Source organism: Bos indicus x Bos taurus, chromosome 24, assembly GCF_003369695.1.
Source record: "Bos indicus x Bos taurus breed Angus x Brahman F1 hybrid chromosome 24, Bos_hybrid_MaternalHap_v2.0, whole genome shotgun sequence".
Classification (NCBI taxonomy): Eukaryota; Metazoa; Chordata; class Mammalia; order Artiodactyla; family Bovidae; genus Bos; species Bos indicus x Bos taurus.
In genome coordinates this window covers 41,535,126-41,557,039 of record NC_040099.1, presented here as the reverse complement: position 1 = coordinate 41,557,039, position 21,914 = coordinate 41,535,126, and the positions used below count along the sequence as shown (strand labels likewise).

The 21,914-nt window shown below is 44.8% G+C and overlaps 1 long non-coding RNA gene across 4 annotated transcripts in view; it reads right to left on the bottom strand.

The window, feature by feature from the left end:
* LOC113882858 overlaps positions 1-21,914 on the bottom strand; it is a 48,700-nt gene that overhangs the window by 12,418 nt on the left and 14,368 nt on the right. For all 4 annotated transcript variants that reach the window (XR_003508455.1, XR_003508456.1, XR_003508457.1 and 1 more), the window contains exon 2: positions 11,797-11,909. This is a non-coding gene — a long non-coding RNA (uncharacterized LOC113882858). The remainder of the gene's footprint in view (positions 1-11,796; positions 11,910-21,914) is intronic.

The window sequence follows — 21,914 nt, the reverse complement described above, 5'->3', positions numbered from 1 at the left end:
TGTACTAGTTTGCATTCCCACCAACAGTGTAAGAGGGTTCCCTTTTCTCCACACCCTCTGTAGCATTTATTGCTTGTAGACTTTTGGATCGCAGCCATTCTGACTGGTGTGAAATCTTGTAACTTATTTTATACATAATCGTTTGTACCTCTTAATTCTCTACCCCTATACTGCCTCTCCCCCTTTCATCTTCTCACTGGTAACCACTCGTTTGTTCTCTACATCCATGAATCTATCTTCTTTTTTGTTTTATTCACTAGTTCTTTGTATTTTTTAGATTCCACGTGTAAGTGATATCATACAGTATTTATTTTTTTCTGACTTATTTCACTTACTGTAATACCACTCGCATCCAGAAGACTCTTAAACACTCCAGTGGACTTTCTTCCTGAGTCCCATCCCTGTAAGTGCCAGTCTGAACTCTGGGCACACCCCCTCACATGCTGAGAGAAACTGCTGTCAGGTTTCTCTCTCCTATCCCTCCTGCCGCCGCCTGCCCGTGACCATCCACTGTCCTGGACCAACAGGCGCCTCCCAGGGGGTCTCGCACGGAGACTCACTTCACTCTAATCGAATCAAAGCTTTAAATGCCAACTCATCTTTAAAAAACATGCATCTGATTATATCTCTTCTGTGCTTAAAACTCATCAATGGCTTATCTCGGTGAAAGTGAAATTGTTCAGTCGTGTCCAACTCTGCGACCCCATAGACTGTAGCCCGCCAGGCTCCTCCATCCATGAGATTTTCCAGGTGAGACTACTGGATCGGGTTGCCATTTCCTTCTCCAGGGGATCTTCCTGACCCAAGGATCGAACCCAAGTCTCCTGCGTTGCAGGCATACTCTTTACTGTCTGAACCACCAAGGAATCCCATCTCTGTGGTTGGGACAAAATACAACATTCTTAGTGTGGGCCACATGGACCTCACTTTGCGGCCTCTGCTGGGGCCACATGAGCCTCTGTTACGCCAACAAGAGAAGCATCTTCCTACCCCAGGGCCTGTGTATCTTGGAACATTCCCAACCATCCTTCCTGCTAAACCCCTACTCGTTGTTTGCTGCTGCTACTGCTGCTAAGTTGCTTCAGTCATGTCCGACTCTTTAGCGAGCCCATGGATGGCAGCCCACCAGGCTCCTCGGTCCATGGGATTTTCTAGGCAAGAGTACTGGAGTTGGGTGCCATTGCCTTCTCCGACTCATTGTTTAGGTCTGAGCTTAAATAAGGCATTTTGAGAGGAACTTCCTGACATGCCCTCCGCCATCTAAGCTATGTCTCACTGTTACTTTCTCCCTTTACTTTCTCCTACAGTAGAATTAGTGATATAGTTTGTCTGTTTCTCCTGCTAGAATTCAGACTCCCTGTGGGCAGGGAGCCCGTGTGCTGTGCTCAACCCTGTGTCTGGGGACACAGCCCTGACACAAATCCCCAGCACCCAGGAGGGGTCAATTGATACAAATATCTGTTGAGTGAATGTTCAACTATGCCTCAGGGAGAGGCAGTCTGAAAGGTGAAGGACAGAGTCCAAATCAACATGGCACCGTGAAGACCTGTGTAGCTACCCCACCTCGAGCGTGAGCATGACAGGCATTTGCAGAATCATTCCTGTCCCTCCCCTCACCCCTCAAGCCTGCACACTCCCCACTTGCAGGAAAAGGGAAAGGGAGAAAGAGCATCCAATACTTTAAGTGCCTGCTAAAAGGACTTCCTCTTCCTCATGGACTCACAGGGCGCTTTGGGCAGCCTGCAAGCCCACAGGAATGAAAAGAAAAGGGCCTGAACTCAGAATCACACGGTCAGTGTCCCTGGCTCGTAGCCCACTAGATTAGGACCTGACATGGACGGTTTTATGCCTTGGAAACTTCATGGGCCCTGCATAAGCTGCACCCCTATTAGGGGACAAAATGAGCTAAAGTAAGTGAAAGTGCTTCTTACGCCATAAACCTACGATCACCACATAGAGGTGGGATACCTGCAGACTGAAGAATAGTAAAATTTTAGATATACGGATTTTGCTGTTTAACAACGAATGACGTTAATACCAGTTTTCTTACTATTACTGTGAGAATAATGAACAACTTGATATTCTTTCCACTTTAAGGAAGATATTAAATATAGATAGAAACATGGTAGAAATGACTTAAATTTAGAAATATTACTTCCTACGTCAGCAATTTATGATCACCGTTACCCTACACAGCACTTAAATTGTGTAAGCATTCAACTGACCTGCAACGAATAACTTTCCAGGTTATGTCACACTAAAATCTAGATTTTTTTCTCATACTACTTTTATGACAAACCAGCTTTATTTTCCTGTTTGTAAAAGTAATATGCATTCATAAAAATTTATACGATATACAAATATAATAAGAAGCAAGAGAAAATTATTCAATATCTTTTCTTTACCTACATCAAAAAATATTGTAAAGATAGGCAAGATTTGCAAATAATTATAAATATGTCTCATAACAGGCATCACTTGGTGAGAATTTTAAAATCTCTCATACATGGGATTATTCCAAAAGACTTTCCACATTGCAAAAGCATACATTTTTGTTTAAGAGACATTTAACTTATCAGCTATTAGTTCTTTTTGCTGATGTGTATTTGAGAAGATCATTCTTTTTGGCTGAAAAATTACAACTAAAATGTCCATTAGATATTTTAGTAACTTTCTAATATATAACACAACTAAGATATAGATATTGTTAGCAAAGGGAAATGGCACAAGGATCCACAGTACTTCTTAAATGCTAAATTGAAGGGGCAGAAATAAAGTTTCCCAGCACACGCTAACTTTGCAAATTGTTAACAAATACAGACATGCTGCATCTGTATTGCCACAAGGAAACAACTAAGATATTACTAATTTTAAATACCAGGCTGTCAGCAAGAATGAAGCTGAAATCCAGGGATGTTCCAAGAAAAGGCAGAAATATGCCTGGAGCAATGAGTAAACTTTCAGGCTGAATTCATGTGAATCACTGGACAGCCCCAGGTTTCTAAATTCTTTTGCAGCCTACGTGTCAGGAAGAATAAGAAAGGGCTACTCCTGTTCTGTACCGCCACCTAGTGGACAATGACACCCCCGCTCCGACGCATTGCTCGCTCCAGTTAGGTAAGGAACTGATGAATGCTGTTTGGGAAAAACAAGACGAATTGCCCTTTGAGTTTTAGTTTCGGTTTGGACTTCAAATTTCAAAATGTCTGGTTAGTGAAGCAAATGTGGTATTTCATCATCTTTGATCAGCCATTAGGAAAGAATAAGCAGCATTTATAAGCTGCATCTTTTCCTCTTTTCAAGCATTAAAAATGCATAAAGGTATTGATATCTCCACCGAGTTGCCATTAATAATTAACTTTTAAAAATCTCTTTTTGTCCTCCTTCTCCAGCCCTTGCTACCTATTTCATAAGTCTTTGATACCAGCTGCAACAACTCAACCGTTTGTTTTAAAGCAAAAACAATTCAGGTCCCCTTGCAAAGTATTTCAAACTGTGGGAGCAACACACGAGTGGATCCTGACATCAATACAGGGGGTCTTGTCCAGCATTAAAAAATAAAATATTCATTTTTTGAGGAGTCTCCACAGTTTTCCACGACACAACCGCACTTCTATGAGAAACAATTCAAGACAGTCAGACTCCCAGAAGCAGGAGGGGTGAGGTGGAGGTCAAGTTTCAGTTACAGGAGATGAAGAAGTTCCAGAGATCTGCTGACCAACATTGTGTTTGTAGTTAACCACACCATATTGCGCACTGAGCATTTTAAGAGGGTAGATGTCATGTTAAGTGTTATCACAATAAAAAAGGGATCATTCAGGAGGACTATTAACAACAACAAAAAAGAAAAACAGACTAGCTTGGAATCTAAAATGTCAACCAGCCTCCCACATGTATGGTGAATGTAATTCTCTGAAACCTGTTACACGCATGTTTTATACATCTTCTGGCGTGAGGTAAAGGGCTTTTCATCCTGTGGGACAAGTTCAAGAAAGTTCAAAAGGCTCTGCTCTATTGTTCTTAAAAAACACCCAAATTTCAGATAAAAATCTCTGTTATATTGCAAATTGATTAGGGTTCCTTGTATGTAAACAGCTTCACTGTTTCTGAAATAGGAGGTTTAAGATGCCCTGAGGCAGGTAACCACCAGCACCCAGAGCACAGAAGTGGAACTCTGTCGGCCGTCTACCCTTTGTCTTTGATGTGAGGACGTGCCAGGTGGTCTGGAAGCCTTGGTGATGGGGCCCAGCCTCTGGAGCCGGGTGACCATGGTTTTGAATTCCGAAGCAGATGATTCTCACTGTATGTCGGCCTCTGCGGTCTCAGTGTCCTAATCTGAACGTGAAACTGTACATGCTTAATGCGTGGAACTATCGTGAGAAGCACATGGCTGATGCAGACCAGTGTGCCCAGCACATGCAACTGAAAGTGAGAGTCAGTCGTGTTTGACTCTTTTCAACCCAATGGACTACACAGTCCGTGGAATTCTCTAGGCCAGAATACTGAAGTGGGTAGTCTTTCCCTTCTCCAGGGGATCTTCACAACCCAGGGATCAAATTCAGGTCTCCTGCATTGCAGGCGGATTCTTTACCAGCTGAGCCACAAGGGAAGCCCAAGAATACTGGAGTGGGTAGCCTATCCCTTCTCCAGAGGATCTTTGGTAGAAACAGCCAGTGTTGTTACGCTGGCATCTTTTCAAACAGTTCTTGTCTTTCTTATGGCTCCAGATTTCTACAGCTTAGAACTGCAAATATCCCTATAAGAATTAAAAACCCGACTCCCAGTCAGAATTGCTTCTCCAGACCAGTCCAGTGAGAGCCTGAACTCTGCATTCTCTGTTTATGATTGTGTTTATTATAAGTCTCAGTGGAAGTGTTTTCCTTGTTTCTGCAGGGCCTTCTTTATTTTACTGGAGAACACGGGTCTCTCATGGTTTTTCTTCTCAAAGTGGGATACCATCCTGGAGGGAGTGACCACCCAAATGGAACCACGGTGTCTCCTGTGAGCAGAGCAGGCCTGGGGAGAAGATGAGGACCCATCTTCTTTATTTGCTTTAAACTGAAGTGGAACTGACATGGAACTTTACATCAGTGTCTGGTGTGCACCACAGTGACTCACAGTTGTAAATATGTGAGACCGTCACCGCGGTGAGTCTAGTGAGTCGTTAACATCCACCCCACGAAATCACACATCTTTCTTCTTGTGATGAGGACTCTGAAAGATCCATTCTCTTAGTAACTTCCAAACATATAGCATACTACTGTTAGCTGTAATCACAGGCCGCGTTTCCATCCTCAGGACTCATCTATAACTAGAAGTCTGACCTTCGATCCCCTCTCCCCCTCACCCACCCGCCCCGCCTCTTGGCAGCACCAGGCCACTTTCTGAATCTGTGAGTCCAGTGGCATTCACGCCCCTCCCCTTCAGTCTCTCCTCATCCCTCTGCGCCCTCCTCTTTGCTCCTCCAACCCCAGGAGAACCTGAATGGACAGAGTGTTGCTAAAAATAGCTCCTGTCTTGCCTCTTGGCTGTGGGGAGCTGAGAGTGTCCTGATGAGAAAATGAGCAAAGAAGCTGTGAGGACAGTGGGGTTGCACCAGTGTCGTGTTTTCATGTCATGAATCCAACTCGGGAACGTTATCAACATGGGCGGGCGGCAAGGGCGCCAGGGCCTGCCGCTCACCGGTGGTGCAACCTTGGCAAGTTGGCAGACCTTGTGGAGCCTCAGTTTCCTCAGCTCTAAATCGCAGAAAGCAGTACCTCCCATTCACAGCAGATTTGAGAGTTAAACGAGTAATGAGGGTAGATGTGCTGAAATAGATCCCAGCCACTGTAAGTGCTGACTACCAACTGAATGTTTCTATCCCCCCACATTCACAAATGGGAGCCTACTCCCTGGAGTGATGGTATTTGGAGGTGGGGCCTTTGATTTTGTCATGAGGATGGAGTCCCCACGAATGGGACTGGTGCTCTTATTAGAAAAGACAAAGATGTCCCCGCACCATGTTCGGGGCACTACGAGTAGATTGCCATCTGCAAACCAGGAAGAGGATCCTCAGCAGATACACATCTGCCAGCAACCTGCTTGTGGACTCTAGCCTCCAGAACTGTGAGAATAAATGCTTGTTGTTTAAGCCCCCAGTCTAAACAAAGGTCTCTATAGTCAATGCTATGGGTTTCCCAGTAGTCACATAAGGATGTGAGAGTTGGGCCATAAAGAAGGCTGGACACCAAAGAACTGATGCTTTCAAATTTTGGTGCTGGAGAAGACTCTTGAGAGACCCTTGGACTGCAAGGAGATCAAACCAGTCAATCCTAAAGGAAATCAACCCTGAATATTCATTGGAAGGACTGATGCTGAAGCTCCAATACTTTGGCCACCTGATGCAAAGGGCTGACTCATTGGAAGACCTTGATGCTGGGAAAGATTGAAGGCAGAAGGGAAATGGGACGACAGAGGATGAGATGGTTAGATGGTATCACTGACTCAATGAACATGAGTTTGAGTAAACTCTGGGAGATTGTGAAGGACAGGGAAGCCTGGTGTGCTGTAGTCCACGGGGTCGCAGAGTTGGACACAACTGAGCAGCTGAACAACATTATATTGACACAGGTGGACTCCAGTTCTCAGAATTAGGTGTTTAGTTAGTGTGTATTTGAAAAGATATAACTAGCACCTCAGATCATCAATCATGGAAATGACAGAGTTTGAGACAACAGAGAAATATTAAAAGTGAAAAGCTGAGCTGATTCAAAGAAAAAACACAGTAATATAGGGTGTACTCAACATTGACAAAATTGTGAGCACAGGATATCAAAGACTTGAGTGTGAAACTCTGTTGGTTCTGGTGGAGTCTCTTCTGTGGGACAGTCCTCCTGCGGGGCCCACAGATGAATTCTCAGCGAGAGCCGGGGCAGAACCCATTACTGGGCTGGGAGGGGTCCGGGCGCCCCTGGTCTAGTCATCTTTGTTGTGCAGATGAGCTCACAGCTAGAAAAGTCCCCTGGCTGGATTCTCTGACTTGGTGGAGAGTCTCCTCGGGGCTGAGCTTTCACACAGGAAGTAGCAGCTGCTGCTGGTGCTCACGTGCAAGGCAAGCGGGTTCCCCAATAGCAGCACCTGCCACTGTGGTCACTAGGCCCTCATGGCCCCAGATGCCAGCAGACAATGTGGCGAAGAGGAGCCGAGATTCAGAGGCCTGGGATGAATGTTCTGGACAAACTGGAAGGGCAGAGGGAGAAGACAGGGCAGCCTATGCTTTCCAAGAGCCAGAGGTGCAGCCACATCTGGGAAGGGTTGGTTAAGGGAGAAGGATGTGTCACAGTCAGTTCAGGCTCCAGCCGGCTTGATTCCCAGGAAAGGAGCCTTGAGGCCTTGCTCTGGTGGAGAGCCCAGGCACCAGGGCAGGAGCCGGTACACCTGCTGTCCTCAGGGGCCTGTTGGGATGTTAGAAAGCTAAGTCCTGGGCTGAGTGGAGGGTAGAGGGAGGCAGGTCCTACATGGCCTGTGAGTCTCACCACTAGGCTCATGGGTGAGCCCATCTGACCTTCCTGGGACCATGTCTGAGGAGCTTTCCCAATGGTCAACCGGAACCAGACACAGTGGGGTCCCCCGAGACCAAAACCCTAGGGACTAGGAAAAGCACTTTCCTTCGAGGACAAGGACCAAACACAGCCAGTCTCAACACAGGGTTTCTCAGGCAGCTGCCATCAGCTTCCCTGCCCAGAGTCACAGGGTGGATGGACCAGGGTTTAGTAACACCAGGCCCCCAGGCATCTCCACCATCAGCAAGAGCCCTAAAGAATGTTAGGATGGTTCCAAAAACTAAAACAAGGCACAGAGCAGACCATGAGCTTAGCAATGCCAAAGAAACATCCAAACAGTAAAGTGGAAGAATAACTGTCCACGTCATTGACTTTACAGCATTTGTGATTATTCCTTATGAATAGTCAACTACAGAAGGAACATGTCAGCCAGTTTTCTCGCAAGCTGAGATCCTGGGATGCCTGGAAGGAAGACATTAAGGACTTCTTTGGTTCCAAAAACTGCTAGGTGGTACTTTTCCCCTGATTTTGACTGTTTTGGTAATACGAGTTGAAAGATGAAATATTATTATCACGACCCCATGGGGAAGAACCCCAACCAAAGAAACCTAAAATATAAAAATGCTTTTCCCCCCCTTTCTTAGATTTTGAATGCTAGTGCCAAACATTCAAATGCTGTTTTAAAAAGAAATATTTTGCCTTTTAAATTTATTCCTGGGATGAGAAGAGGGTGACGTTTTTGCTTTCGTATGGGACTCTCTTTAAAATGTCCATATGAAGTTCTTCAAAAGCAAAATTTTTACTCTTGAAAGGAAGAAAAAAAATTGTTCCTCCACCCAGTACTCAGGTCCCTCAGACAAGGCGCTCAGCCTGCCCAGCCAGAGGTGGCCTTGGGACCAAGCCCATGGTGTGTGGCGGAGACAAGATGCGTGTGTGCAGAAAGCTTGCCACATGGTCAGGACTCAACGTGCAGTAGCTATTAGCTCTTGTTTTTTGTAAACCTGAAGCAGGTTTTTCTTTTAAGAGTCCTGCCTCCCATCATCTGTGGGGAGAGGAGGGAGAAGGAAGGTCGACGAAAGTGATGGTAACAGTGGAAGAGGCACGTGGGTGGAGTTCTGTGACCTTTGGGAAAAGAAATCGTAAGCTGCCCACATGACCTATGTTCCCCGTCCTGCCAACTCAAAACCAACAGAAACATGCAACCTCTGGGAATGGAAGACAAGAGGAGGCAGAGGGAACCTTGAGAGATACCGAGGGAAAATGATGACAAAAACTGACTCTGACCCCAGGTCTGCAGGGAAAGCCTCCATATTTGATGGCTTATTTGAACCTCTGCTGTTTGAAGAAAGACAAATCACCAGAAAAAGCAGAGAAACAGGGTGAACAAAGGAGGGTGAGAAAGTCATATATAGACTGGGCACCAGAGAGGTACGCGCAGATGCAACGATGAAAAGTCCATGAAAAGGTAGCAATTTTTAAAAGGTGTGTAGGTACATACAATTCTGTGAAATATATTCCCAATGGTAATAATTAGAGGAGAGTTTGGCATAATGAGAAGATATTCAGTGAAGTTTAAAAGATGCTTAACTTCAATTAAGTTCACAAAGCACTGCTGAGTTAATGGCTCTAACAATAGTCACTGGGAGTCGCTGTGTGGCTGCAGTGTCCTGGGCTCCTGGAACAGAGGGAGGAGGGAAGGAAATGTCTGTTGCGTGTCTAATGGTGACAAGTGCCACAGATGAACATGCAGCAGGGGGCTGGGGTCAGGGTGGCCTGAAAGGAAGCAGAGGGGAACCCTTTGGCATCTGGGGTCAGGGAGTACCAGGCAGAGCAGCAGTAGCTCGAGGGCCCTGGGCGGTGGGTCCAGGAAGCCAGAGTGATGGGAGTGGGAGTGGAGGCAGTGAGGAGGGGGTCAGGGTCAGATCAGAGAGGCAGGCTGTGTGGAACCAGGCTGGTCCTTTTCGTCTGGCTGTGTTCAGAGTTAGTGGGAGGTTTTGAGCAGAAAGTGATAGGATCTGACTTTTCATCCTTTTTCAGCAAGGACCCCTCCAGCTGCTGGATTGAGAATCAGTGTGAGAAGGTAAAGGCTGTAGCCACAGAACATGGAGTAGGCCACTTAATCACCTAGCAAGAAGCACCCGGGCTCCAGGGGAAGGCATGTGGGCAGGCTTCCACCTGTCCCTTGGGGCGCTAAGGCCAGAAGGGAAGAGGGGGTAGGATGGAGAGCAACCCCAGCTGTGAACACAACCAAGAAGTCTAGTTTCAGGAATACTGGGGTCGAGTTTTATATTGTACATATCTTCCTTTTCTCATGCTGAATTCTCCATCACATTGGAGAGGAAGTGCTGTTTCTGTTTTAGTATTACCATTGAACAGGAACTGAGGGTTTATGTAACAGTCTGGTGGGAACTGAAACCAGGGCAGGGTTGAGGGGGCGGGGTTTGGAGTGCTTCTGTTTAAACATAGGGAGACAGATGGACGTCCCACCGTCCCATCTTCCTTCAGTAAGAACTCAACATGCCGTGGGGCTTCATGAGCCAGCCGGGCTTCCAGCACTTGGTGCTGCAGGCTTTAGCATGACGTCATTCTGGAGGGAAGCCGGCATGATGACGTCCTCAGGCCCGGCTGGGACAGGCAGCCCGTCGTGGGCCCTGGACACCCGGCAAGCTTCTGCTGAGGGCGCCTGACAGGCGGATCTGTCCCCTGAATGAAGCAGGTCACTGCAAGGGGGCAGGAACTGCTTGCTGCCTGGTCACGTGCAGGGCACTCGACTCCGGTCCCTCTCCTGCACGTGCTGGTGTCATCTCTGTGCTACACGGGGGCAAACGGAACTCATGCAAAGGGGGGATGTTGTGTGCTGGGCTGTCAGCACCAAAGTCCATGGTCTTTGACCCCAGAGTCTTGTCTTTTGCCAGCCTCTAGGAAACAGGAGCAGGGCAGCTAGTCAGAGTCTGAGTTGGGTGAGTCTCAGTCTTTCACACCTGTGGGCAGACTGTGCCTCTCAGAGGAGCTATGGGAGCCCCACTCAGGTGGAGGGGTAGCACGGGGTGAAGCAGGAAAGCTGTCAGGGTAGGTGGACCGGCCGGCAGGGAGGGACCAGTCTCCTTGTGGAGACCTGCTCCTGAATGGAACACTTGATGGGGCAAGCGAACAAAACTGATCCCGAGGAGTGGAAGGGCTTGGGCAAGTGTTCAGTTCATCTACACGGTGTTCCTTTCCTCCCTCATGTTGTAAACGGGAGCCCATTCTACAGTTCTCAGGACTGAGTAAACGAAAGGACAGGTGGAAAGATCATTTTCAGAATAAAGGTGGCAGATAATGGCTGCTGAAAACCAAGGGAATCCTTGCTCCCTTTTGTCTAGGGAGGGACGAGTCACCAGGCCACGAAAAACGCGAGACTTTTACTTTTACAAACAAAATCCATTTGCACTTATTTTTAAGAAATTGAAGACTGGTGAGGCTGCTGGAGTGCTGAGCCTCCCCACTCGCATCATTACTGGGGAGCCCCCCTCCCTCTGTGGATCTGGCTCAGAGGCCCCGGCCAGAAGACACCCACAGCAGGCGCTAGGGAGCACAGGGCCCTGGAAAGCCACTGAACAGCTAAGGAAACACAGGTCAGTCTCTCAAAGATGCAGAGCATTAATTTAGAAACACACCAAATTCCTGTGGAACTGCAACTCTAACCTTTATACTCTGTGCAGTGCAATCTCTCGTCCCCTATTGGAGTGCATCCTTTTAAGTTGATTTCAACATTGAAAAGGGAGGGCAAGCATGCCAGTGCTTCTAGAACCATCAACTCAAAGAGCTCACGGATGAATCATCATAACAACTTGTGGGAGGGAGGGAGGGGAAAAGTCCTTTTCCCCCAGGGATTTCCTCAGGTGTCTGTCCTGGGTCTCCTGCTGGTCAAAATCTGTTCTTAAAGGAATGAAGGGGCGGGTCAGAATGGCGCCATGACAAATGATACAGAAGTAGGCCAATGGCGATCCGGGTTGTCCGGTCTCATGTTATTTCCCCCAAGAAAGAAGGAAATATTAAATCCAGTGCTTATCTTTATCCCTCTGAACACAATGCCATCCAAAAGAGATAAGAAAATGGACACATGATGAAATGTGGAGATCTCAGCAGCCACTTTGACACGAAGTAGGGAGCTCTGACTTCTACAACGTGGGTGCTTCTGTTTCTCATTTGGCATCAGCCTAGTTAGAAAAACGTCTCCTCCCACACACGGCTTTCAACATTTCTTACTTACCCCTCTTATGCACTCTTCCAGGTGTTCATACTGAAGGACAGGCATGACGTTCCAATCTGAAATCTGGAACTCTGGCATCCAAATTAAGTTCTAATTATTTCCATCTTCTCTTGCTATCATGTCATACAACAAAAAAACACAGTAATTGCAAACAGCCTTTGAATCAGATCTCCTGCAAAAGAGGTGGTTAAACCATGGAAGCTGCCAAATACCTTTTTATTCCAAATATCCCTAAAATTCTCATCTGGGTTTTACATTCTGTTTCCTGCTTCCCAGATGAACTTTTCCTCTCTGGATCCACACACAATCTAAGGGGATATTTCCTTTCCAAACATCTTTCGTCTTCAAATCCCAGTCTCTTCTTAAAGATATGTACTTTCTACTCATCTCCGTGGAAAAGACTGAAGGTGGGAGCAGAAGGGTATGACAGAGGATCAGATGGTTGGATGGCATCACTGACTCAATGGACATGAGTATGAGCAAGCTCTGGGAGTTGGTGATGGTCAGAGAAGCCTGGTATGCTGTAGTCCATGGGGTTGCAGAGTCGGACACGACTGAGCAACTAAACTGGACTGACTGACTGACTCATCTCACACCAGTCAGAATAGCCATCATTAAAAAGTTTACCAAAAAAAGTCTAAAACTAACAAATGCTAGAGAGGGTATGGAGAAGAGGGAACGCTCCTACGCTCTTGGTGGGAATGTTAATTGGTGCAGCCACTATAGAGAACCGTATGGGATTTCCTTTAAAAATTTAAAATAGAGATGCCATATGATCCAGCAATCCCACTCCTGGACACATATCTGGAAAAGATGAAAACTCTAATTTGGAAAGATCCATGCACCCCAATGTTCACAGTAGCATTATTTACAATTGCCAAGACATGGAAACAACCTAAGTGCCCACTAACATATGAATGGATGATAAGATGTGGTATATTCATAAAAAGGAATATTACTCAGTCATAGAAAGAATGGAATAATGTCATCCATTCGCAGCAACATGGATGGACCTAGAGATTACCATAAGTAATCTTATGTTTGCTGCTGCTGCTAAGTCGCTTCAGTTGTGTCCAACTCTGTGCGACCCCATAGACGGCAGCCCACCAGGCTCCTCTGTCCATGGGATTCTCCAGGCAAGAACACTGGAGTGGGTTGTCATTTCCTCCTCCAACGCATGAAAGTGAAAAGTCAAAGTGAAATCGCTCAGTCGTGTCTGACTCCTAGCGACCCCATGGACTGCAGCCTACCAGGCTCCTCCATCCATGGGATTTTCCAGGCAAGAGTACTGGAGTAGGGTGCCATTGCCTTCTCCAAATCTTATGTTTAAGATTACTTAAACAGTAAGATAAATATCATATGATACCACTTTTATATGGAATCTAAAAAATGATACAAATGAACTTATTTACAAAACAGAAACAAGACGCACAGACATAGAAAACAAACTTATGATTACAAAGGGGAAGGTGGGAGGGATGAACCAGGAGTTTGGAAATAACAGATATATACTACTAAATATAAAATAAGATGAACAAGGACCTACTGCATAGCAAAGGGAACTAGTCTCAGTATCTTGTAATAAACCATACTGGAAAAGAATCCGAAAAAGAACATATACATAAAACTGAATATATACATAACCTGAATTTATATATATATAGGACTTCCCAGGTGGCTCAGTAGCAAAGAATCTGTCTGCCAAGCAGGAGACCCAGGTTCAATCCTTGGGTCCGGAAGATCCCCTGGAGAAGGAAATGGCAACCCATTCCAGTGTTCTTACCTGGGAAATCCCATGGACAGAGAAGCCCAGCAGGCTACGGTCCACACGGTCAGACAAGACTTAGTAACTAAACAGCAACATATATATAACTGAATCACTTTGCTGTACACCTTACCATGTTCACAACATGTAAATCAACTATACTTCAATTAAAAAAAAATATATATATATATACCCTCCACCTACTCACTGAGTCTTTTCTTCAGGACCATTGTTAATGCAACACATATCATATCCCACTGGTGACCATGGTATTCCTGCAGCTAATGCAGAGAGGCCGGCCCAGACAGGACTTACTGGTAAACTTCTCAAGGCTTCCTTCTAAATGTAGCACAGTTTCCCTAGAACATAGGACACTCCCAGAATGTGCCAATTTTGAGCCCAGACCTCCTATTCTTCCTCCCTTGCTTGGTGTAGATGAAGCCATGCAGGGGGACATGGACCCCATCCCGCCTCGCCTCCTCCGGCCACAGCATTCTTCATCTAAGGAAGCCCAGCCTCTCTCTCAAGTTCTTGGCCCTGGGGCAATTGTGAAATTGGCTCTAAAGACTAAACACAAAATTCTCTGAGTCTCTTTCATTTTCATCCGCTCTGAATGCTTTAGAATGATTAAATATGATCAGCGCTGTCAGCTGTCTGCAAAAGAACTTAAACAACCCACCAGCACTGTATCTCTATGATTAAAAGACAGATCTGAGTTTGGAACCCCTGTGATTACTTTGCAGGAGAAAGATATTATGAGGAAGAAGTCTAGAACTTGACTCAGGCCAGGTAAGTTGTCTCTGCTCATTTGGTGATGACAACACATTCTGCCAGATGTTCACTGTTAACAATGTAAGATTACTGTATTGTGTAACCAAAAGAAGGCAGTGCTCATTCTTCCTGTTTTCTCTTTTAGGACAAAATGGAAAGATCATCTTGTTCTTATCCCATTTTTCCCTTACCACAAAGTGAAAATAGCGTGTAAAAGTTACAGAAGCTAATAAATGAAATATATCCAGAATCCCTTAGTATAACAGATAGTTCTACAGCAAAAGAAGACTTTTTCTTTTGATTTACTTTTCTAACTGTGGATGGTTGCTTTTATTACTGAACATTTAAAACAGTGTCTCCATAAAACCTCCATTATATGTCCCAAATGGCAGAGAATAGGTTCAGTTCAGTTAAGTTCAGTCCCTAAGTCGTCTCCGACTCTTTGCGACCCCATGGACTGCAGCACACCAGGTCTCCCTGTCCATTACCAACTCATGGAATTTAATCAAACTCATGTCCATTTGAGTTGGTAATGCCATCCAACCATCTCATCCTCTGTCGTCCCCTTCTCCTCTCACCTTCAGTCTTTCCCAGCATCAGGATCTTTTCCGGTGAGTCAGTTCTTCACATCAGGTGGCCAAAGTATTGGAGTTTCAGCTTCAGCATCAGTCCTTCAGGACTGATTTCCTTTAGGATGGACTGGTTGGATCTCCTTGCTGTCTAAGGGACTCTCAAGAGTCTTCTCCTACACCACAGTTCAAAAGCATCAATTCTTCGGCGCTCAGCTTTCTTTATGGTCCAACTCTCACATCCATATATGACTACTGGAAAAAACAGAGCTTTGACTAGACAGACCTCTGTTGGTAAAGTAATCTCTCTGCTTTTTAATAAGCTGTCTAGATTGGTCATAACTTTTTCTCCAAGGAGCAAGTGTCTTTTAATTTCATGATGCAGTCACCATCTGCAGTGATTTGGAAGCCCCCCAAAATAAAGTCTGTCACTGTTTCCACTGTTTTCCCATCTATTTCCCATGAAGTGATGGGACCAGATGCCATGATCTTCGTTTTCTGAATGTTGAGTTTTAAGTCAACTTTTTCACTCTCCTTTTTCCCTTTCATCAAGAGGCTCTTTAGTTCTTCACTTTCTGCCATAAGAGTGGTGTCATCTGCATATCTGAGAAATATTGATATTTCTCCCAGCAATCTGGATTCCAGCTTGTGCTTCATCCAGTCCAGCATTTCTCATGATGTACTCTGCATACAAGTTAAATAAGCAGGGTGACAATATACAGCCTTGACATAGTCCTTTCCCGATTTGGAACCAGTCTATTCATCCATGTCCAGTTCTAACTGTTGCTTCTTGACCTGCATACAGATTTCTCAGGATGCAGGTCAGGTGGTCTGGTATTCCCATCTCTTGAAGAATTTTCCACAGTTTGTTGTGAACCACACAGTCAAAGGCTTTGGCATAGTCAATAAAGCAGAAGTAGATTTTTTTTTGGAACTCTCTTGCTTTTTCCATGATCCAGCGGATATTGGCAATTTCATCTCTGGTTCCTCTGCCTTTTCTAAATCCAGCTTGAACATCCGGAAGTTCACAGTTCATGTACTGCTAAAGCCTGACTTGGAGAATTTTGAGCATTACTTTGCTAGCATGTGAGATGAATGCAATTGTGCGATAGTTTGAGCATTCTTTGGTATTGCCTTTCTTTGGGATTGGAATGAAAACTGACCTTTTCCAGTCCTGTGGCCACTGCTGAGTTTTCCAAATTTGCTGGCATATTGAGTGCAGCACTTTCACAGCATCATCTTTTAGGGTTTGAAATAGCTCAACTGGAATTCCATCATCTCCACGAGCTTTGTTCATAGTGATGCTTCCTAAGTCCCACTTGACTTCACATTCCAGGATGTCTGGCTCTAGGTCAGTGATCACACCATCGTGATTATCTGGGTCGTGAAGCTCTTTTTTGTATAGTTCTTCTGTGTATTCTTGCCATCTCTTCTTAATATCTTCTGCTTCTGTTAGGTCCATACCATTTCTGTCCTTTATTGAGCCCATCTTTGCATGAAATGTTCCCTTGGTATCTCTAATTTTCTTGCAGAGATCTCTAGGTCTTTCTCATTCTATTGTTTTCCTCTATTTCTTTGCATTGATCACTGAAGAAAGCTTTCTTATCTCTCCTTGCTATTCTTTGGAACTCTGCATTCAAATAGGTATATCTTTCCTTTTCTCCTTTGCCTTTCACTTCTCTGTTCATAGCTGTTTTTTAAAAATATGAATTTATTTAATTGGAGGCTAGTTACTTTACAACACTGTATTGGTTTTGCCATACATCAGCATGAATCCACCATGGGTGTACACGTGTTCCCCATCCTGAACCCCTCTCCCACCTCCCTCCCCATACCATCCCTCTGGGTTATCCCAGTTCATAGCTGTTTGTAAGGCCTCATCAGAAAACCATTTTGCCTTTTTACATTTCTTTTTCTTGGGGATGGTCTTGATCCCTGCCTCCTGTACAACGTCATGAATCTCCGTCCATAGTTCTTCAGGCACTCTGCCTATCAGATCTAATCCCTTGAATCTACTTGTCTCTTTCACTGTATAGTAGTAAGGGATTTGATTTAGGTCATACCTGAGTGGTTTAGTGGTTTTCCCTACTTTTTTCAATTTAAGTCAAAATTTGGAAATAAGGAGTTCATGATCTGAGTCACAGTCAGCTCCTGGTCTTGTTTTTGCTGACTGTATAGAGCTTCTCTATCTTTGGCTGCAAAGAATATAATCAATCTGATTTTGGTATTGACCATTTAGTGATGTCCATGTGTAGAGTCTTGTGTTGTTGGAAGAGGGTGTTTGCTATGACCAGTGCATTCTCTTGGGAAAACTCTGTTAACCTTTGCCCTGCTTCATTCTGTACTTCAAGGGCAAATTTGCCGGTTACTTCAGGTTTTTCTTGACTTCCTACTTTTGCATTCCAGTCCCCTATAATGAAAAAGACATCTTTTTTTTTTTTTTTGGTGTTAGTTCTAGAAGGCCTTGTAGGTCTTCATAGAACTGGTCAACTTCAGCTTCTTGAGCATTACTGGTTGGGGCATAGACTTGGATTACTGTGACATTGAATGATTTGCCTTGGAAACAGAGTGCATTCTGTCGTTTTTGAGATTGTACCGAAGTACTACATTTCAAACTCTTTTGTTGACCATGATGGCTATTCCATTTCTTCTAAGGGATTCCTGCCCACAGTAGTAGATATAATGGTCTTAGTTAAATTCACCCATTCCAGTCCATTTTAGTTCACGGATTCCTAGAATGTCGATGCTCACTCTTGCTATCTCCTGTTTGACCACTTCCAATTTGCCTTGATTCATGGACCTAACATTCCAGGTTCCTATGCAATTTGGTCTTTACAGCATTGGATTTTACTTCCATCACCAGTCACATCCATAAGTGGGTGTTGTTTTTGCTTTGACTCCATCTCTTCATTCTTTCTGGAGTTCGTGCTCCACTGATCTCCAGTATCATATTGGGCACTTACCGACCTGGGGAGTTCATCTTTCTGTGACCTATCTTTTTGAGAACAGGTGGGTTTCACTAAATGGTAGTTTAGTCAACATTTGAATAAAGTTCAGCACTAGCGATAGTGCCTTTTTTGGTCATTATGTGTCCCCAAGTTACAAACTTAATTGCCCTATCCCATTTTTTCTGAGGCATCTATATTAATTTATCCTTCAAGTCCCAACACATTTATTTTTTTCTAATTTACTTTCTTGTAGGACAGGTCAGTTAACGATCAAAGCAAAAACATGGCCACCTGGAGTATTACACCTAGACAAACACCCACGAAGTCTGGGACAATTGATGAGTAACTCCTTCAACTGGCACTGCACCCCTTCCTAGCACTGCACCCCTTCAACTATATAACGATCTCTGTTCTCTCCCGTGGCTCCAGGAAATGAGGTGGCTGCCTCCAGAGCAGCTGTGGACACCTGCATCAATACACTGTGTGCTGCCATCAGACAGACCTGAATTCATATCCAGACCTGCTGGGCGCTGTGATTTGGAACAAAGTACTCAACCTTGGGCCAAATTTCATTCTTAGGAAAAACGGGGGCAAAATGCCCAGTTTGCTGCCTTGTTGTGAGAACAGGATAAAACAATCAATTTATGTAAAACTGTTGACACTGTGCTGAGCACACAGCAGGCATCAATCAATCCAAGCCCATTCCTTCTTGTAAAGAAGAACATGGACAACCACCATAACTGCCATTTGGTCAGTAGATGAAAATAAATGAGAGAAAAAGTCTTGTACAAATGTTCTGTTCCTTTAGGAACAAAGATTAATTAGTTTACACATTCTGTATGGGTCATTGTTTTAACAATTTATTCAGCATCTCATGCAGTAATAATTTATTGATTGCCAGGGTCTAAGTGTCTTTACATGGGTTGACATCTTTAATCTTCATAGCAGCCCTATAAAATACTATTATCCCCATTTTATAGCTGGGGAAATGGAGTCAGAGCTGTTAAGTAACTTGGTTACTTAACTTAGTTAAGTAACCAAGGTCACACAGCTAGACAAGATGAAAAAACCTAGGATCCAAACCCAGGAGGTGTGTCTCTAGAGCCCACCTTCATAACCATCATGCCTCTATTTCCCTGATTAAAAAATGAAGAGGATAGAGACCTTGGGAAGGATTTTTTTTTTTTTTTGTCTCATCCTCCTCCTCCTCTTCCTTCTTTTCTTTGGGTTCTTTACAGTTTTTATTTTATTGTGGTAGGAACACAACATGAGATGTACACTCAGTAGTTTTTAAGTGTACGATACAGTATTGTCACCTGTAAGTACAATGTTGTACAGTTACACGCTAACTTGTTGGCTTGTCAGCAGGGTAAAATCTCAGACCCTCCACAGATCTTGACAGTTTTGAAGAGAAGACAGGATTCTCATGGCTTTCTGGAAGAGGAACAAAGTTCCGAGGGTTGGGATATGAAGACTTTCTGGGATTGGGACGTGAATGCTCTTGCAAGGTAGTGACTGGTGGGGCGTATGAATGTTTAGAGGCTGAGAGGCAAGAACTGAAGAAGCCTTCCAACTGGTGCACTGGCCACTGCCCACTCTCCTCCAGGCAGGGAAGGAAGGGAGGATATCAGGCCCTATAAACCCAGCCAGAAGGCAATGGGGCTTGGCTGCCAAGTCAAAGGGTTCCCAGAGCAAACATAAATGGTGCCAGCAACGAGGACATAGAATTTGGGGTGAGCTGAAATCAAAGGAAGCTTGACTCTGAACAGGAGCCACTTGAAACTGAAAATAAATGTGGTTGCTTACCAGCCCACAGCAGCTCTCCTCTGATCCCCCCAGCCCTCAGCTGCTTTAAGGAAAGCAATGATTAGAGATGGGATGGGTGTCATCAAGTACAACCGTCTAACATGCTGGGGAACTTCAGTGGGAGTGTGGGGAGTGCCTCATCCTGTCCTGGCTGTGTTGCATACAGGCACCCACATGACCATCATACCTGGCCCTGGAGGGAGAAGGGCACTTGAATTCAACTGATGAGGTTTGGGCAGGGACCTCATAGGGAAGGGGAAGCTAACACAAACTCGGCTGCATGGTGTCTGGGCCAAGTCGCTGTGCTGCTGCTGCATCTGCACTTGAGTATCTGGGAGGAACCGATGTGTTATGTGAGTGTACTTCCCCATTCCCACAAAGTCATAGGGACTCCCTATCAGGAAGAGCACTGGGGAGGAAGTGCTGCAGAGGCAGATTTCCCTTCCATGCACCAACAACTGGTCAAGGTTTGGTACAAGTGCCTCTACCCACTGGTGTTCAGTGTTCACTCAGCAGATGATGTCCTGCAGGTTGATAGGTGGGGTGGGGGTCTTCATTTCAAAGGCCCTGACTGCCATATCCTCACATTTGTCTGCAGGAGGATCTGATAACCCCCCACAAATACAGGGTCTGCTCACTAAGCAAAGTTTCTTGGACCTATGTAGATAGATTCATAATCAGTCCCTCCAGGAATCAAGGAAAAATTGCTTTTATTTGGTCCCCAAGCATCAAAAAGGAAGCCAGTGGGTGGGAGACAGCACATGTAACTCCAACATTCTGCTCAGTCCTTTACATGGGCCTGAGGGGCAGAGTCCCAAGATGGCCCCAGGACCTTCCATTCCTGGTTTTACTGTCATGACTACCTTACGTTTCCTGGTAGACGTGATCTTGTGGGTGTAATTAAGGTTGATAACTGTACTTAATGGAGGGAGATTATCTGGGTTCAGTTTAGTTCAGTCGCTCAGTTGTGTCCGACTCTTTGTGACCCCATGGACTGCAGCATGCCAGGCTTCCCTGTCCATCACCAACTCCCAGAGCTTGCTCAAACTCATGTCCATTGAGTTGGTGATGCCATCCAACCATCTCATCCTCTACCCCTTCTCCTCCCACCTTCAATCTTTCCCAGCATCAGTGTCTATTCCAATGAGTTAGTTCTTTGCATCAGGTGACCAAAATATTGGAGTTTCAGCTTCAGCATCAACCCTTCCAATGAATATTCAGGGTTGATTTCCTTTAGGATTGACTGGTTTGATCTCCTTGCAAGTCCAAGGAACTCTGAAGAGTCTTCTCCAGCACCACAATTTGAAAGCATCAATTCTTTGGAGTCCAGCCTTCTTTATAGCCCAACTCTCGCATCCTTACGTGACTAATGGGAAAACCATTGTTTTGACTAGACGGACCTTTGTTGGCAAAGTAATGTCTCTGCTTTTTAATATGCTGTCTAGGTTGGTCATAGCTTTTCTTCCAAGGAGCAAGTGTCTTTTAATTTCATGGCTGCAGTCAGCACCTGCAGTGATTTTAGAGAGGAAGAAAATAAAGCCTGTCACTGTTTCCATTGTTTCCCCATCTATTTGCCATGAAGTGATGGGACTGGATGCCATGATCTTAGTTTTCTGAATGTTGAGTTTTAAGCCAATTTTTTCACTCTCCTCTTTCATTTTCATGAAGCAGCTCTTCAGTTCTTCACTTTCTGCTATAAAGGTAGTGTTAACTGCATATCTGAGGTTATTAATATTTTTCCTGGCAATCTTGATTCCAGCTTGTGTTTCATCCAGCCCGGCATTTCACATTATCTGGGTAGACTTAACCTAACAAGAGCCCTCAGTGAGTTTTCATCAGCTGGTAGCAGAAGAGGACGTTAGAAAGAAAAGCAGCAGAAAATTCAACACCATTTGCTGTCCTTGAAGATGAAGAGGACAATGTACAGGGATTAGACTGCCCTCTGGGACTGAGTAACACCTGGCCACCAGTCAGCAAGGAACCTCAATCCTACAACTGAACAAGCCAGATAAGAGATGAGAAGTGAATTCAAGAAGAGGACCTGGTCCTGAGTTTGTGAGAATTTGTTTGGCTGCAATGGAAAACTATCCCAGTAATTAGCAGCCTTCAAGTGGGGCCTGAACCAACTTGATGCATCAAAAGCTACCCAGCAACCTGTGTTTTTTGTATAAAATTTTTAATTATATAAAATTACTTTTTTAAACAAAAACATGAAACATTGGCATCTACTTTTGAATCAACTAAGTTATGAAACCATTT